This window comes from Sprattus sprattus, assembly GCF_963457725.1.
Source record: "Sprattus sprattus genome assembly, chromosome: 1".
NCBI lineage: Eukaryota > Metazoa > Chordata > Actinopteri > Clupeiformes > Clupeidae > Sprattus > Sprattus sprattus.
In genome coordinates this window covers 35,993,885-36,006,570 of record NC_137920.1, presented here as the reverse complement: position 1 = coordinate 36,006,570, position 12,686 = coordinate 35,993,885, and the positions used below count along the sequence as shown (strand labels likewise).

General features: G+C 44.8%; 1 pseudogene across 1 annotated transcript in view; it reads left to right on the top strand.

The window, feature by feature from the left end:
* The window catches only part of LOC308369467 (alpha-1,6-mannosylglycoprotein 6-beta-N-acetylglucosaminyltransferase B-like), a 127,530-nt pseudogene extending 118,025 nt beyond the window's left edge, over positions 1–9,505 (top strand). The window contains exons 18-20 of the transcript in view: positions 3,991–4,065; positions 5,904–6,163; positions 9,307–9,505. The product of the transcript in view is annotated as an alpha-1,6-mannosylglycoprotein 6-beta-N-acetylglucosaminyltransferase B-like (transcript). The remainder of the gene's footprint in view (positions 1–3,990; positions 4,066–5,903; positions 6,164–9,306) is intronic.
* The last annotated feature ends 3,181 nt before the right edge of the window (positions 9,506–12,686 follow it).

The following is a 12,686-nucleotide window of genomic DNA, read 5'->3' as shown; positions in this document are numbered from 1 at the left end:
AACTGAGTAACCAGGCTAATCTTCATGCATAATGTAGGCCACTGACTTTTAAAAGAAACCAAACTTATAGCTCTTTCGTAACCACATTACATGAAACTGATGGATGCTTTAATCACCAGCATGTAGCCAACACCCGGTCTCCAATGTTCAGAGCTCAAAAGTCTGTCTTTTTTTTTCTTTACAGTTGATTTAACCAAAAAAATATAATAATGACATTCTTAGTGCTCTCTGATTACTGTTGCAGAGTTTGTGCTGATCGATAGCATACAGTATGTAGCACTTTGGGATCAATGTTTTTAGATGAGGGTGGTGGGGGGGGAGAGGGAGACTCCAGATTGTTCAAATAGAGAAACAGCACTAAATGCATGAAACGATGCAACAACATATCACTAATTAAAGGGAGCACAGTGCTACAATGTCTGAATATAGAACATTATTGGTACACAAAGCATCAAGTGCCACTTGAAATCAGACTCCTGTGGCCTGTGTCTGGCCATCATACACATGCTGCAAGAGAAGTTCCGTGTTCTCCAGGAGAACATTCCTACTGGACTCATCCGTGTAAACGCACCAGTACCTGACTGAGCACATCAGTGGCGGCCCCCAGCCCCCTAACAGTGGGGAGCAAGAGTGAGAACCTTCGCCTCCAGACGTGCCTGTGAGAGGCAGCTTTGATCAGCGCTGAATGGCGGCAAGGCATGAGGCACGGAGGAGGTGGAAGGCATTAATTAAGCGGACCCCACTCGCTTCTCAGCATTCCCAGTAGGCTTTGGGGGGGGGGGACATGGGGAGGATTTATCGATTTCCGGGTCTGGCGGTTATAGCTACCCGCCAGGTGCAGAAAATAGACATTGATTGGGAGGCTCATAGAGTTAGTTGGATGTAATGGACTACAGGCGTGCGGGTCCCAAGCCCAATGGACACATTAGCATGCAGGGCTAGCGTGTGTAGCGGTGTGGGAGAGGGGTCACTAATGGAATGGAGAAGCTCAACCTCCTCAGTATTAAGGACATGAAAGTCAGTCTGGACAGAAGCTAATGTGGGGTACACAGGAACCAGACAGGCACCGACTTCACTGCAAGCTTTGACCTTGACATTTTCCATTACAGTCGAGTAACATCTGTGTTTATCTGTGAGTGCATCTCTATATCCTAACACAAAGGCAGGCAGAAAAGGTCCAGAAAAAAGGTCAGACTTTATGAAGTTTCAGCTTATGGCAGTTCTATGATAAGTGGAATTTATTGAGCTGAAAAGTACATATTGACATCTTTCTAAAGGGTATAGCAGAATGCCGGTGGCTATATAGGTTTTTATGCAATGTTTTTTTTTTTTTTAACACTTTCAAAACTGTTTTTTAATAGAAGCTGCTGTGCAGGGGATGAGAGAGAAAATGAGAGAAAGAAGGAATGTGAGTGAGAGGTGGGGAGTGAGGGAAGGATGAGAGAGAGAGAGAGAGAGAGAAAGAGAGATCAGTCTGTCAGCTCCATGAAGCCTCACCATTGTCATGTATGACATGGCACAGCTCAGTGCCTTATGGCCGGTTCACACTACACGATTTCAGCCCGATTTAGCCCCGATTTCTTAGTCGCCGACAAATTTGCAGGATCGGGCCCGATTTTGAAAAGTCTGTGACGAGGCGAGGTCTTGTAGTGTGACATACTTGCGACCTGCGATGTATTCGTCTGCGACGTTCGAAAACCCCACGACGAAAAGTCTGGCATGCCAGAATTTTTGGGGGAATCACAATGACGTATCCATTGTTGACATAGCGGAAACCTAGCATAAACCTCACATTGGCCCGTATATAACGAATGTCCAGCCTGTTAAACTGTTATTATTGTAAATGTAGGTTACAAAATGTTGGTTTTAAAGTAGTCTATTTTCCAGTCTTACCTGTAAATTGACGTTTGATAGCCTACCTCAAAAGTTTACGTAGCCTATCAAAAGTAGCTAGCTGCTACCTAGGCAACTGGATACAAAGATTCGTGATCTTGTAGTGTGGCCAGTCTTCCGACCAAGACGAAGCCCGAAGTCGTGGCTCTGTGATCGCATAGTGTGACGTGTTAAATCGTGAGGGAATGTTCAACAATCGTGTAGTGTGAACCGGCCATTAGTGGTTAGCCTGTGAGTCTCCTCTGCAGTGATGCTCCAGACTACAACTCATCCTTCAATGCAGCACTCCCACACACCAGCACACTGCATGCACCACTGCATGCACCACGCATGTGCAACTATTCACACAAAACATTCTTTCATGCACATATACACACACACACACACAATCACACCTACTGGACACACACCGAGATATGCAATTATAGACTTTCACTCACACATACCGAGATGTACAACTATGGACATACACTCACACACCCCAATATGTACAACTATAGACATTTAGTCACACACCCCAAGATCTACAACTATAGACTATGCCCTTACACACACTAAGAAGTACATTTATAGATTATGCCCTCCCACACACGCACACCCTGTGGATGGGGACTCATCTTCTGCTCCTGCTCAGTCATGCAGACAGAGGCAATCTGAAATCTCAGCTGGTGGACACATCCCCCTCCTCCTCTTCTATGTCTCTCCCCTCCCAGCGGCCCTCTCTCCTGCCCCTTCCCTTCTCAGTTCACCTCCTTCTCCTCTCTGTGTCTCCTCTCTCTCTCCACTTCCCCTCCCAGTCCACCTCCTTCTCCTCCTCCTCATCTCTGTCTCTCCCCTCCCAGCGACCCTCTCTCCTGCCCCCTTCCCCTCCCAGTTCACCTCATCCTCACACAGGCAGATCCAAATTCTGTGTATGCTGCCGTAGCATGCTGTGTAACAGCTGCCCAAGAGCACCTCCGTGTCCAGGCTGTCCACTAGCCATGTGCATTACTGTGTGCGGTCGTGATAATTGTATCGCTTGTTTGCTCTTCCAAGGAAGCCGGGGAGGGTTTTTATGACTGGCTGTTTGTGACGGCCATGACTTGTGGTGCCTGCAGTCCTGGGGTCACGGGGTCACAGGGTCACTTTGCCATGGGGTCAGTAGGACACGGCAATGGCCGAGTGGATTTTCAGCTTGCGCTAAAACACACACACATGCATTTGTATAGGTTTGATTAAATTAAATCCTTATGAGATATTTAACCTGTCAGTTGTAAGCTCACTAAATTCAAATGTGAAATTGTGTTTTTATTTTATTCAGTTTAAAGATGGAGTGAGGGAATGATGTATTTTAGGAATATGAGCTTCAGTACAGCACATTTCATCTGTCAAATTGGAACAAATAATTTATATAACCATAATGATTGTGCGCATTCTTTATCAACTGGCTTAAGGTAATTAAGACAAAGCCTCAAAGCTAAGTGTGGATCTCACACCATAAAAAGACACTTTGTTTTTTTTCCCCCCTCTGTTCCATGGCTTGTTATTAAGAATACCTTTTTAATTGTTTTCTTTAGCTTGTGTTGATTAGGGCTTCGCCCATCCGAAGCTTCACAAAGCGCTGACGGAGTCTGTTCACATCTCTGCACCCTCGCCATTATAGAGACATTTAAAGAGAGCAGGAGCTGTTTACAAAGACCGCATGCACCCAATCAATCTGATCACAGAGCCACAATGTCACAGATTCAATTTAGGTGTGAGATAATTTACTGCCTCAGAGAGAAAATGAAAGTTGATTCATTGACTCAGCAGTTCAGTACTGTAGAAGAAAAGCAAAAAAGGCAATTAGCGCGTGCCACATAATTAGCATATTTGTCTTGTTATGAGTAATGGGTAGAAAAGCCTTTTGATTGCAATTACGGAGAATAATGAGATATGTTAAAGAGATGACACGAAAATTATGGCATTATGACAAAGGCACATATTTATGCCAGTGTCATTAAAATGCTAAAGTTAATTGAGTTGAGTATGTATGTTTGTATTTGTGTGTGTGTTGATATGTTTGTTTTTGTGTGTTTGTGTATGTGTGTGTGTGTGTGTGTGTGAACGTGTATACAGGTGGAACCCTACTTGCCATATGAGTACACATGTGAGGGGATGCTGGAAAGAGTTCATCCCTACATCCAACATCAGGTGGGTGACTGCACACACACTCACAACTCAGTCTCTCTCTTTCTGCCTCAGAGACGGCTGCTGCAGCGGGTGATTGATTAGCTCACAACTTCTCATTATCGACAGCCGCACCAGAGGATTATGGGAATTATGAAGGGGGGGGGGGGGGGCGGGTAGGAGGAGAGTAGGTAAAGGGATGGGTGAGAAGAGAAGGGAAAGATTGGAGAGGAAGAATAGGGGACTGAGAGAAGATGTAAAGGCTGGTGTTGTTGGTCTCGTTGTTCCCTCTCAGCGCAGGCCTCTTCACCTTCTCTGGGTTGATACCGGCAGCTGTCCATCACTCCATTCAGCGCCTCTCTAGAATACAGAGCTCTGGACTTCATATTAAACCAGTTTCATCACTGTTGGTCCTCTCTAGAATACAGAGCTCTGGACTTCATATTAAACCAGTTTCATCACTGCCGGTCCTCTCTAGAATACAGAGCTCTGGACTTCATATTAAACCAGTTTCATCACTGTTGGTCCTCTAGAATACAGAGCTCTGGATTCATATTAAACCAGTTTTATCACAGCCGGTCCTCTCTAGAATACAGAGCTCTGGAGTTCATATTAAACCAGTTTCATCACTGCCGGTCCTCTCTAGAATACAGAGCTTCGGACTTCAAATTAAACCAGTTTTATCACAGCCGGTCCTCTCTAGAATACAGAGCTCTGGAGTTCATGTTAAACCAGTTTCATCACTGTCAGTCTGTCTCTAGAATACAGAGCTCTGGACTTCATGTTAACCAGTTTCATCACTGTCAGTCTGTCTCTAGAATACAGAGCTCTGGAGTTCATATTAAACCAGTTTCACCTCTGTCGGTCCTCTCTAGAATACAGAGCTTCGGAGTTCATATTAAACCAGTTTCATCACTGTCGGTCCTCTCTAGAATACAGAGCTCTGAAGTGCATATTAAACCGGTTTCATCACTGTCGGTCTGGCTCCGGTGAAGCGAACGCCACAGACCCCTGAGCAGCTTGAGCCCCAGACAAATTTGACTGATCTGAGACCGTGGCTGCCTCAGATTGGGCTCTCCGTGTGTGTTTTCATATCGCCGTGTTCCCATGATCCCAGGTCAGGTTCTCTCCCTCTCCCTTCATGCTTTTATTTCCCAGCTGAGCTCTGTGACTAATCAAAACCGGACACGGCAGCCGTGGCAAAGACAGAGGAAAGATAATTTCTTTTGTGTCATTGTGAGCATTTTTTATTAACGTGACGGAAACCGTGGACTCAGTTACTGTGCCGCATTTCGTGTCAAAATATAAGAGGAATTTAATCAAGGCGGTGAGAGGGAAATATGATTAATTTCACAGCATGGCTCTTGATCTCCATTTAATTGAAGTAGGAGTACTAAAGGAAGTCTTAGGGAATAATAAACCGTGTCATTAAAGGCCCGCTTTTAATGGGGGAAATAAGGAACAATCAACTGTGTCATTAAATAAATCCAGTCATCTTTCATCCAACTTTCCTTAATTTACGTCTCAGTCTCCAAATTAACATTAACTCTGCGTAGATGACCGACCCCTGGTTTGGACGTGCTCTGCCCTTGGTGTGCTTTGGTTAAGAGTCGTTAATTTGACTCTCCTGAGCGCCTTGCCTTCAGTACACAGGGTTTGCCTCAGTTGTAGGTTAGTGTTTCATGAGGTAGAAAGAATGAGTTTTTTTCTATTTTCTTCTTTCTCGCGTGCACACACACACACACACACACACACACACTATTTTCCTTTCTCTAATTTGCTCTCTCTTTCTTTTTATCTCTTCTCACACACACACTCGCACCTTCTTTCTTACTCAATCTCTCTCCCTTTCTCCATTGTAGGAGTTCTGCATCCCAGAGGCTCCCTTCCCTCCGGCAAATAGCTCCCGGGCGTGGCAGGGGAACCCCTTTGTGCGGCTGCCCAACTCCACACTCCTGGGCTGGGCCCCCAACGCCAGCGCTCCCACTTGCTGGCGGCTGCTGGAGTCGGCCGAGGGCCAGTCCTGTGTGGACGCGTGCCGGGGGGCGGACCTGGTGTGCGAGCCAGCGTTTTTCTGCTTTATCAACAACAAAGACGAGCACAGACTCAGAAATATCGGTATGTGCACATGTGTTTGCACACACAGACACCTTATCATGGACCAGGTCATTGCTGAGACATACAGTACATATGTCTTATACATATGTTTACACCTACATCACTCACATTTGCATTCACAGACACATGAATGCAGAAAACTCATAAACATACAGTCTCATAGAGGGATGGGTGGCACATTCATATTTATCCATGCACACAGGTCCCTGCTATTTCACACACACACACACACACACACACACACACAGCCACTGATGCATGCCTGCACCTTGTGACCTTTGCCCTTTGCACATCAGCAGTGTTGTGCTGGAGGCTGTTGGGGGCCGGAGTGAGAAGCTAGCTGCCACGGTCCGCGAGAGGGAGGCTAAAAGTGGGCCCTGTCACAGAAAAGCCTGTCAGCATTTGGCCTTTCATTGATAGTAACAGCCTCACAGCCTGACAGCCTTTCTGCCATTTCCCCCACCTCCCTCCCTCCCTGTCAGTCTTTATCTTTTCAACTTCTCGCTGTTTTGAAACCTTATCTTCGATTCATTCTCTCTGTGAGCACCCTTATTTCCCCTCTTTAAACCTCAAACATTAATTTTCCTCCTGTCATTATACTCTTCCTTTTGGACAGTCATACGGTGGCCGAAAAACATGCTTTAGCTTAAGAAACCTCATGCAAATGGGCAAAACACAAGCAGATTAAGAAAACATCTACGTTAATTTGAAAACACATGCACGGCATGTTCTGCAAATAGACACAACACAACAAATAGGGCCAACGTGCTACAAAACAGTAATAAAACAGAAAAATGCTGCATATCCAGTTCACATCCAGAAGTTTCCTCCAGGCCTCCAGGGGGAGCGCAGAGTGGAACGGCTTGATGATCGACCCGAAAGAGAGGGAGAGAGGGCCTTGGAAACAAACAGTAAAACCTTAAACTCAATTTGCTTTTATACTGTCAACCACTGAAGAGAGGCCTGGACAGGGGAAGGCATATGATGAGTGGCTGAGAAAGAACAACTTTTTCAAGGACTTTGGATATAGAAATGGGTTGAAAATGGTTTGGAAATGTTTGGTAATGCGTGGGTTTTTAAGGAGAGGATTAACTTTGGTATGTTTGAAAGAGGATTGAACCCTGAGGACAGAGGGTCGCTAATAATAAGGAGAATACAGGGACTTAAGAGTCTAAAACTTGTTATTTAAGGAGCCAAGAGGACATGATATTTAGGCTGTCTACAACTAGCATTAAAATGCATTTCTTATCCAGATTGTATCTAGATATGATTTTAACCTGATTACATTTACACCTAGTGTGAATATCTCTCGCAGTGTCCACTATGAGATTCGATTGAGAGCCAATCGCTGTGTCCAGCTCACGTCACATCCTCCTCTCATTAGCACGAGTCCAAAAAAAACTGCAAACAAATAAGAAAAAATAAGAACAATAGAAGAAGCTGGTAGCCATCTGTAAAGCTGGGTTACTGTGTTTGCTTGCTTGTTGTATCCTCGCTGGTTTGGAACTGTCGTGCTCGATTACGTATTTCCACCCAAGTAGTTATTGTATGTGGATTGACAACGCAATTCTGTTAAGTGTGATCACAATGTGTCCCTGACCATCTCGGAAGAGGTTTGGCTGACCGGGTCACAATCTGTTCTCAATGCATCTTGAAGGGAATTTCCACACACCTGCACCTTCATGTGGACAAACACTATCCAATTGCAATCCAATGACCAAAACTGCTTTTGAATACCAGGTGTAAACAACCTGTTTGAGCGAGCATGTTGTAGTTTTCATATGAGAAACAGACTCTATTAAGTGGGAGAGATAAATGGGTTTGATCTGATTTAGCACAGGATGGGGTTAAGCTGGTGTGAAAGAGGTGTCTAGTGCACACAGGGTGAGATCAGGGATCAAATAGTCAGGGCTGCATTTCCTGATAACGCTGTTTTATGAAGACTTGAAAAATAGTTTACTCTTCTACGTGCGTTTCCAAAACTATCTATAGGAGTTTATATGGAGTTTATCACTACCTCTAGGAGTTTATAGGGAGTTTATAACTTTCTTTAGGAGTCTATAGGACCCTATGATAAGCATGAGACTGCGTGAGATGAGATGAGATGTATTGGCGCAGGTGATCATAACTAAAAAGAACTACAAGAAATACTTTGCAAGTCAAACAAAAAAGGTGCCAGAAATTCTTCACAGGCCAGAGGCATCCACCAAGGCGCTGAGTGAAGGCCAGATGATAATGTTAATATTAATGGTAGCAAATAGAACCCTGGGATTATTATGTGAATAATATCACAGTTAAAGGAATAGTTAACCCAAAAATGCCTGTGAATTAGATATGCAGTGTTTTTCAGGGTTTGTGTTTGCTTCATTTGAAATCCATGTTTGCTGTTTGTTTGTTTTGTAGCCCTTTTTGGTTGTGTTGTGTGTATTTGCAGCATGTTTGAGTGTTTGGTTGTGTTGTGTGTATTTGCAGCATGTTTGAGTGTTTGGTTGTGTTGTGTGTATTTGCAGCATGTTTGAGTGTTTGGTTGTGGTGTGTGTATTTGCAGCATGTTTGAGTGTTTGGTTGTGTTGTGTGTATTTGCAGCATGTTTGTGTATTTGGTTGTGTTGTGTGTATTTGCAGCATGTTTGTGTATTTGCAGACATTTCCTAAATGCTTGACATAGATGTGTTTCTTATTTGCTTGTGTTTTGTCTATTTGTATGTGTTTTCTTAAGTTGTAGCATATTTGTAGTAATGCATGTACAGCACAGTAAGTGTGTACTTGCACATGCGTGGTGCATGCAGTGTGCTGGTGTGTGGGAGTGCTGCAGTGAAGGATGAGTTGTAGTCTGGAGCATCACTGCAGAGGAGACTCACAGGCTAACCGCTAAGGCACTGAGCCGTGACATGTCATACATGACGCTGGTGAGAGGCTTCATGGAGCTGACAGACTGATCTCTCTCTCTCTCTCTCTCCCTCCCTCCCTCCCTCTCTCTCTCCACCTTCCCTCACTCCTTCTCTTTATGTCTTTTCCTCCTTCCATCTTTCTCTCCCTCTCTCCTCTCCTTTCTTCCCTCTGTCTATGTCTCTCCCTGGTTCTTTCCCCGTCTCTCTCTTTCCCCCTCCCTCCTTCCTTCCCCCACCTCTCTCCATCTGTCTCTCAGGCTGGAGGTGCAGTGCGAGGCTGTGGAGTCCGAGATGAACCACATCTTCCCGGCGTTCTCCGTGCAGCGGCACGAGTGCGGCCTGCAGAAGGACCCGCTGCTCTTCAGCTGCGCCGGCCTCAGCCCCAAGTACCGCCGTGTCTGCCCCTGCAGGGACTTCCGCCGGGGACAGGTGGCGCTGTGCCGAGACTGCTTATGATGAAGAGGGGACATGACCCCCTCCTCCTCCAACTCCAGCAGCCCTCTCCTTCCCCAGCCAATGTCCAACGCTTCTGCGTCACATCGCTTGTTCTGCTGGCTTCCCTCGTTTAGTTTGTTTATTGATAACCAGGTCTATGAACCAAGCACTTCTATTAGCCACCAGAGGAGGCCCAGACACAGAACGCCCACACCGGAGGAGCCTCACTGCATAAAGCCTGACCATTTACCTGGAGCAACACACAAACACACACACAGACAACACTCATCGAGGAGCAAAATAAAGGCAATAAAACAGATTATATTATCGCCAACGACTAGCAGGGCATATGTTATCTGCTTTAGAGCGCAGTTTTTAAACTCCATAATACAGGAATTACATTGCGAATGGACAGTTGAGGGGGTTCTCAAACCAAATAGATTCCTCACTATAGACCACCTGTGATTATAAACCACTGCAGCTCCATAACAGAATCCATACAGGGAGAACGGGAATGATGGGATAGCTCCCAAGGGAAAACCTGAGGGATTTGGGGCTCCCATCCATGGATCTTCGGATCAATAGGAGGACCTTTAGCAACAGCCAATGGAATATGTGGACGACTCACCTGCGACGTCTCTGGGTGGAAAAACTGAATATTTATCTGATCTGTGAAGAATGATGACTGGGATCAGAGCAATCAAGCTGTACAAAATTAAAGAAAAAAAGTGACGAGAGATTATTTTTCAATAAGTGATTGTTTGAACTCTGTTGACAAAGCCTACTGCAAATTTTTATGAATCCATATTTGTGTTATTACGGGAAAATAAAATCGACTACATATAACAAAGAGTTGAGATGTCATTAGTCTGTTTTCATCCAGTTGTCGACTGTTGTCACTTCTCTTCTTGGGGAAAGCCTTTCGTCACAGGTCTAGAAAAATGCAGGTGTGTCCTCAACTCCTATAACTATCTGCTGAAGACTGAAAAAAAAGTTTTTATAGGAATCATATCAAATTTTAAATCTAACATACATTCTTTACTGAGATATTTTAAAAGCCTAAATGTCACAAATGATGATAACCATGACGTTTAACGATATGCTTGACCTTAACCTTATGCTGAAACGAACAATGCTAATCAGGAACAAGTCAGGGTAAGAAGCAGGAGCTTAGAAGTATCCCATGTAACTGACATGATGTCACGGAACTTCAGGTGACACAGAGACGTGAGTGGACAGAGTTTACAGGGGGGAACAGGGAAAATAACTGGGAGAACACGAAAGTAATTAACGCTCAGAATATATTGTCCACTAGCACAAAGCTCAGAAGTGCACTGTTCAAAAAACACACAATGCTCAGGAGTTTAAGAGCAAACGAAGGAAAAACTGATTTTGCGTACAAGGACAACAAAGCAAGAAAACACTGGAACACGTGAGCTGGGGAGAGAACGCGGAGAGATAGAGTGACCTGGAAGTCGGGGAAGGAGACGGGAATGATCGCAGGAAGTGGAATAGTCCAGAGATTGAATCTTCTGGAATAAGTCCTTTTGAAACGAGGCCGGACAGGGAAGTGAGCAGTTTATATGGAGTGGAGAGAATGACAGGTGCAGGCAATCAGGGGACTGGGAAGGTGACCGAGGCAGTTGAGTTGAATCAGTGTGGCAGGAGTATGGCTCAGCGCTGGCGTGACACATGAATATGATAAAAACCACTTCTTGTGTTCCACCATATTGTCAGAATTTGACATTTAAGGCCTTTTTGTTAGTCGTATTTAAGTGAATTGTCGTTGCACTGGCTCTGACCAGTGTGAAATGGCTCAAATAGAAACATAAAAAATATAATGGGGTCTTGCGTAAGGGTCTTGCCAAGAGTACACTGTGGATAAGGACATCTGTTGGTAAAAACACCGTCTCTATGACTCAGCCCTGCAGTCTACTGAAGGTAAATCGGAGCATAAAGCTGTCAATATTTCAAGAGGCGACTTAAATCGGATAATCCTCATGCAGGAGTTGGAAAAGACTTCCCTGCGAGACATAAGAGAGTATTAGTTTGCAGCATGCACACAGAAGGCATAAGAGAATTAGGAAAATGACAATGGATAAAACAGTATGAATAAAATAAGTTATTCCATCTGATATATATTTATAATTTAATTTCCTTTTAAAATATTCAAGGCCATGCATAAATCAACAACTTACTGTCGTTCACAGCGGAGCTAATTGGCTTTTGGTGCACAACGGGGAGACACTGAAGCTCAGCGTGGTCGACCCAATGCTCTTGTAACCAACCCACTGTGGTGCAGACGGGTGTGAATTGATTACACATCGAGACGAAATCTGCTTCTGCACACTGCAGGCTCAAGTGGTGCATGGCAAAGTCCTCAGGCTGTGTGGGCCTTTGTGTGGCTGTTTTGGAGTTTCGCGAAGGACAAATGAAGGCCAGATCAGTAGAAATTGTTTAAAAGAAACATGCAGTAACGCAGCACTATCCCACAAGACGGGTATTTGTTGAAGCATTATAATACTGTTTGCTTGCTTTTGTGGTAGGATTCAGGAAGCCGCCATGTTAGACGGTAAAAGGCCATGGTTCTGAGTGTTAATTTGTACTTATCCCTTTGGTTGGAGAGTAAAGGGTAAAAACTCAGGTCGTCTGTCTGCTGAAAGACCACAGAAAGCCTCTCGGGTGGGCATTGGCCTAGACAGAGACAAATTATCGTCATTATTTATTCATCCGAGAGAGTCTCTCTCTCGCTAGCCGGGGTGACTTTCAAACTTTGATGATGGGAAGCATACTCGCTGGCATCTTGTTTTGCAGTTGAGCCCATCAAAATGCCAGTTCGGCAAAAAAAAAAAAAAAAAACGGCGCTAGAGTCAAGGACACGGAACCGGATAGCTTTCATATGCCCACAGGCGACTTTTTCATCTACGGGCTGCGCTTTTTTTGTGTGCTGTTTTTGGAGATTAAAGATCACAAACCACAAGAATGGCAGGTAATAACTTTCGCGTAGACATTGGGGCTGGGGTGGGGTGGGTGCAGGCAGGGGTGACCCATCAAATGTGGTTTGGCAGTCCATTGTCTGCACAATGTGGTGAAACCAGAGAACCGTATGACAGCGTGAGCCGTCCTTAAGCAATGTCATAGGATCGCTGAGCAGGAGAGACACAATACGGATATCACAGATTGTTCCAGAAGTGCTACGTTT